Raw genomic sequence first — 6,988 nt, forward strand, 5'->3', positions numbered from 1 at the left:
CTAATGACAACACTTAAGCAAATAATTAGTTCAACAATATTAAAAACTAAATACCTAACAACTTATGAAAGCATAATTTAAAATTTAAAAAGTAACAACCTAAATAAATAATAATTTATAATTTATAAATAAAATTCTAAAAATTTATAGTGATGACATCTAAACAAATAAATTTTCAAACTCAACGTATGAGCGTCACGTCAGCATAAGAGCTCCCCATTTGTATTACTATAAAGATAAAGATAAATAAAATTCAAAAAATTTTTAGTGACGATACCTAAGCAAATAAATTTTCAAACTCAATATATGAGCGCCACGTCAGTATAAGAGCCCCCCATTTATATTACTACTAATGTTAAACCTGTGCGATGCACGAGCTTATATTTTAATTTGACATGATAAATTAAAAATAGTATTTTATAACGATAAATTTTTTAACTTTAGTATAATACTATCATCGTCATTATATAATAAGTGTATTGAATATGTTATTTTATATTTATTTAAAATAAAATGCGAATAGAACAGTTTGAAATCTATAATATTCTTGAATCATAAGAAAAGAGACCTGAAAAGATAAGAATATATATAACTACTGTGTGTGTTTGGATTCACATTGGTCAAATTGGAGTTTGAATGAAAATGATTTTGTAGAATTGATTTTGGCTAGAAGTGAGTTTGTGCCAACATGATTTATGTTTGGCAATTTTTACTAAAATTGATTTTGATAAAATAAATATTGTTTGGATAATATTAGATAAAATCACTTCTAGATAAATAATTAATTAATTATTAAAAAATATAATATTAAATTATAATATTATTTATATTTAATTTTTTTATATTTTTTTAGTATTTTTCATATAGTATTTTTTTATAGTACTCTATTTTAGTATATTATAATTTTTTATTATTATAATAAAAATTAATATTTATTTATGAAATTAAAAATAACATATAAAAATTGCCAACTTTTTAAGTATTTTTTTACAGTAAAAATTAATATTTATTTATTAAATTAAAAATAATATATAAAATAACATATTTTAGTACTCTTTTTAAGTACTTTTAATAATCTTATTTTTATTATTATTTTAAGTTCTAATTTTTTGCTAGTTATGTTTTTATTATTATTTATAATTAATTTTTTACTTAATTTATCATTTTTAATAGGAACAATAATACATATTATAAAAAATTAAAATAGTAAATGGTGCACAAAAATTAGAATAATTATTTTAACACTCTCAGTATTTTTTATTTAGAAAAAATTATGGAAAAAACTAATAATAACTAGCAACAAACTAAACGTACGTTGAGTAAACGCAGAAGTTATAATTTCTTGCTTCTAGTGAACGAGCTTTTGGGATGCAAAATCACGTTGGCGTTTAAGGAAGAAAAGTTACCAAACATCAAAGAACAGCGTTCAAAGCACTTAAACACACTTTTATCCTCTCCAACGTGTTTCACAAACACACCCTGTATTGGTAGCATATCAATTTTACATTAAACTTTATATAAAAAAACTAACAAAAGTTTATCCACAATATGATATTTTACTAACATCATTAGATAAAAAAAATTGCCATGTGATGTTATGCTCTATGTTACACATTTCATTTCAAGTTTGAAAGTATAGTTATAGATAAATTAGTTAAATTTACGACAAATATTCGTACAAAAGTATAAATCATAACATGTTACTAAAATGAAAATACTAATTTTTTTACCTAAATATTATTAAAAAGTTCTTTAAACACGACATTTGTTGTTGATGACTTTGGATTACTATCTTAGCCTAAAATTAGAATGTTCAAGTCATGCGACTCTTAACTCTTGACAAAACAACATAAAGTTGTCCATAGGTGAATATTGATTTTGGCAAGCAAAGTCCTATATGTAATAATGATTTACCACATAATGAAATACCTTGGTTTTTTAATATATTTCTCCTCTTATATAGTATCCTGTTAGCTAATAATGGCCAAGTTGCATTCTAAATACAATTTGATTTGCTAACATTATTAGATATCAATAACATCACAAATAGTTTTCTCAATTGATGACCAAACCTCATTAATAGCTGTAATAAATTTCTATCGTTATACAGTAGTCCCAATGAATTAAAAGTATTTTAGAAGTTAGGATATGTAATTCTATTAACTGTCCTAATAAACTCATATGTTGTGCAACCTTTCTAAACCGTTAACAAAATTCTCATATAATAGATATCACTTGTACCCGATGAAACATAGTTTAACCTCACAATAGAATACCCTCTCTTGCATGAATGTCATTCCCTTTTTTCTCTATCATAAACAAATTGATTTAGAAACTCAACATACGTTAAAGTTTGACTTGCTTTAAATTTTTTGTTGGCCTCCATCCATGCTAAGAGTATCATACCTTTTCCTTTCTCTTATTCCATGATTTTCTCAAGATTGTCATTGTCTTTAAAGATGATATTTTGCTTTCCAGACAAATGAAAGGTTAATCTCATCACTGAAGGCCATCTCTGATGAATATCATAAGTCAAAGTTCTCCACACAACCTCACGTGTAGATAAATACGCACAATTATAAAATTGTTTGATCTCATAATAATCTGAGCATCCTCTCTGTTAGAATATAATTAGGATCAATTAGTATTATTTAGTATATCTGAATATTTAGTATAGGAGATTACGTCTTTATTATTACGATTCTCTTAGTACCTATAAATAGCCTTTTATATTGTATCATTCCAGACAACTTGAGTAGACAACTTGAATACTCACAAATATTTTTCCTATTGCTCCCTCTCCCCTTTCTAACATGGTATTAGAGCCATGGTATCCTTCTTGAAGAGGATAGGTTGTTTTTCTTGCGGTGAAATCACCGTAGTTTTTGCACTTTTTTCTATGACATTCTTCTTTCTCTTTTGTCACTCCTTTGATGCTTTTTCACCTTACCGACTAGCCTATTTTCTCTGTCTTGTGTTATTTTGAGTCGAATGATCAAACACCATTGTCATCCGCTGCTTACTTATTCTCATGAAGAAATCATATAGTTTTCGCTCTCTTTCGACAGTTCCGTCTGCGTTCTCTCGTGGCAGTTCCATCTGCGTTCTCTCGTGGCAGTTCTGTTTATGTTCTCTTGTGGCAGTTCCGACTGCGGTTCTTTTCGGCAGTTCCGTCTACACTTCTTTCAGACAACGGTAGTTCCGTCTGCGCTTCCTTCAGACAAGCGGCAGTTCCGTCTGCGCTTCCTTCAGACTAGCGGCAATTCCATCCGCGCTTCCTCCAGACAAGCGGCAGTTCCGTCCGCGCTTCCTCCAGACAAGCGGCAGTTCCATCTGCGCTTCCTTCAGACAAGTGGCAGTTCCATCTGCGCTTCTTTCCAGCAGTTCTGTCTGCACCCGTTTTATTAGTTTATGCAGTTTTTCTCTTTATTTCGTTGTTTTAAATAAGTTTCAAACTCAAGTTGTCACTTGAGTTTGATGGGAGATGTTAGAATATAATTAGAATCAATTAGTATTATATAGTATATCTAAATATTTATTATAGAAAATTACGTATTTATTATTACGATTCTCTTAGTACCCATAAATACCCTTTTATATTGTATCATTCCAAACAACTTGAATACTCACAAATATTTTTCCTATTGCTCCCTCTCCCCTTTTTAACACTCTCCATTGAAAGCTTCCTTTAAAACCTCAACTGCCACATTGTCTTTAACCTTTATTCATGTACTTGAACAAATATTTCATAGTATTTGACTTGTTGTAGTTAGGGGTGTTCGCGATGCGGTTTGGTTCGGTTTTTTAATGAAAAATCATCCGATCCAATGTTATATTAATAGTGCGGTTCGGTTTGGTTCATTTTTTTATTAAGCCTATCCGAACCAAATCAAACCAATTAAATTTGGTTTGGTTCGATTCGGTTTGTTCGGTTTTTAATTGTTTTGAAAACCCTTCCTATTCTAATCATCAAATCATATCTAGGGTACTAAAATAATTAACAATTTTACAAAATCAGTAGATGTAGATGGAACAATGATCAACTTATAAATCACTAACAAATTAGCAGAAGTACTATAAATTAAAATCATTAACAATTTTGTTACAAAAACAGCAGAAACAGATAGAACAATAATCAACCTGAGCTGAATCAAGAAAATCAAGAAATACAACCAAATTAATTCCAAAAATTTTGCAAAAATGGTGCACCAATTCCAAACTGAATCAAGAAATAGAACCAAACTAAGTAAAAAATACAATCAAACTAATTCCAAAAATGTTCATGTGGTGCACCAATTCCACAAATTCTTCCTCTTTCACGTAAGCTGTACATATCCGCCTGCAGCACAAGTAAACCCAAGAATTACATAAAATGGTTTCAAACATATTATATGCAACAGAGGTTATGAAAAAGTATAAAATAAATGGTCGGAATCATATAATGGTGAATCTTTTACACCTTCTCATCAATCTTAGGCCATCCTTGTTCAATTTCAGGAGCTTCTCATCAATCATATAATGGTGAACAACTTCGTGAAAGTCAGCCCCATTTTTACCTTAACTCTTCCAAAGTCTTCCTCTAAACTAAAAAGTTCAGAATCAACCCTAAACCAGAATTTTTCTAAATCAAAATAGAACAAAAATTTCAAAATTAAAAAACTAAATCAGAATCAACAACTCAACCATAGAATCAAGAACAAGCCAACCACAAATAAATTAAACAATGATCAAGAGCAAAAACACAACAACAAATAAAGAGCAACAAATAATAATAATAATATAGCAATAGTACAAAATCAAGAGCAAAAACACAACAACAAATAAAATAAAAATAGAACAACAAATAAAATGAACAATGATCAGTGAACCAGCAATCAGAACAATGAATCAATAACAAGTAAAGCAATAAAACAATGAATTTTCCTAAATAATGAAAAACAAATAAAACAATGAACTGAACCAGCAATAAAAATACAACCAGCAACAATGAAATCAATGAATCAATAACAACTAAAATAATCAAACAAATTACTTAATTCATGTATTATTGTTGTAATATCTTTGAAACTAGAACAGGATGGATGGATGTTCCGTTGTGCTCAATAACTGTCTAATCTATATCAACTACTTATTTGTTCTTATAATTATGCATTATGAGTTTGGATCAAATAACACCTAAATCACAGGATTATTATGTTGATGACAATAACTTTTCTTTGTTCTTGTTCACCATAAACAACTACCCTCTGTTGGCTCTCTACCCTTTTTTTTTATGTTGAACCTTTAAATTCCTTTTCTAGTTAATAGAAGAATCTAACAAAGATGAAGTTAGTTCAGAGACTAGAGAGCGGTATGATAAATATTTAAATAATTACATACCTAACTCGGAGGCTCGGGCTCCATGTCTCGGTGGTGCTGTGCTGGGTGACTCGGTGCTGCGGGTGGCCAGAAACGGTGCTGGGGGTAGCGCCGGTGTGTGTCGATGACCGTGACTCCGCGAGGGTGGTGCTGGCTGGGGATCGATGGTGGTGTCCGCGAGGAGGAAAGGTTCGGCGGCGCTGTGAAGAAGGCTTCGGTGGCGCTGGGAAGAAGGCTTCTACGGCGCTGCTAGGTGGTGGGAGGAAGGGCTTCGAGCTTGAGACTGAGAGTGCGAGAGTGCGAGACTGAGAGAATAGAGCTAGGTTTTACATTTGCCATTTGGGATGATTGGGGATTTGGGGGTGGGGGGATTAGGTCACGCACGTTTTGGGGGTGGGGTGGGGGGTTTGGTTTTTTAAGGTTTTTAATATACTGGTTTAGTTCAGTTTGGTTGGGGTTTTCATAATCAAAATCGAAAACCAAACCGAACCGCAACAAAAATAGAAAAATGTATTTTTTTCGGTTTATTCGGTATTCGATTTTTTTATTTTCGGTTTTTCGGTTCGGTTGGTCGGTTTAGGTTGGTCCGGCTCGATTTTGAACACCCCTAGTTGTAGTACTCTACGTTAACATGCGCTTGATAAGACATTAGCAGATATGCGTTGTAAGAAATTACATTCCTATTATCCATATAAAATACCTTCCTTTCAGTAACTACTCTTGTGTCTTATCTTCTATATGATGGGTATCCACTATCATTAATAACTGTGGTGTTATTGAATGTTTTAGGATAATATTTGGTGTAGTATCCATTTTTCATTTAGGGAGATGTTGAGCAAATTAAATGGTCCATGAGTCATATATGTAGACACAGCTCTAAATAATTTTGGGTATCGAACAGGATCGGACAATCCTAACATACAATATTAACTGGTCAATTTAAGTTGTGTTTGTTATCTTGTGGTCTCCACTCAACCACAAAAGAATATGAATATGTGGTTGACCTCTCTTTTAGAATTTTACCATATACATCATTATAATAAAAAGATAAAAAATAATATGTTATAAATAAACTATCTATTTTATATATATGCTTTGATAAATATATAACTGTGCAAATAATTTAATGGAAATTTTTCCTAAAAATAGGGTTAAATGATGAGCAATACCTGCATCTAGCACTTCGAATGGAATTTCTTGCTTAAGACCGGAGATTATCATGTCAAGCTTAATTTTGAACATTCTACATAATATATTTGATCCGTCTTCAACCTTTAAGTTCTTTGGATTATTAACTCTACCAATCTCTTGCCAACTCGAGTTACATGTCATTGTGGTGAAAATATCTAGATATCCATATATTTCTTACAAATTGCTAGAGTATCTTGATAATTATTAAACATGTATCTCATGCTACCTGTGAAAGACGCGGATAGCTAGAATGAGACATTTATCTGCTCTGAAAGTACGGATTTTATCCCTAACATCTATATCTTGAATTCCAAACCCTTGTATATATCACTCCTGATTTTATCATTAAATTAATTAATTAATATTTTTATTTTATGCTCTTTTCAAAATAATGGCACGAGAAAAATTGAAATTTAATATTGTTTTAAAATATAAAACT

The sequence above is a fragment of the Arachis hypogaea genome, chromosome 16, assembly GCF_003086295.3.
Source record: "Arachis hypogaea cultivar Tifrunner chromosome 16, arahy.Tifrunner.gnm2.J5K5, whole genome shotgun sequence".
Lineage (NCBI taxonomy): Eukaryota > Viridiplantae > Streptophyta > Magnoliopsida > Fabales > Fabaceae > Arachis > Arachis hypogaea.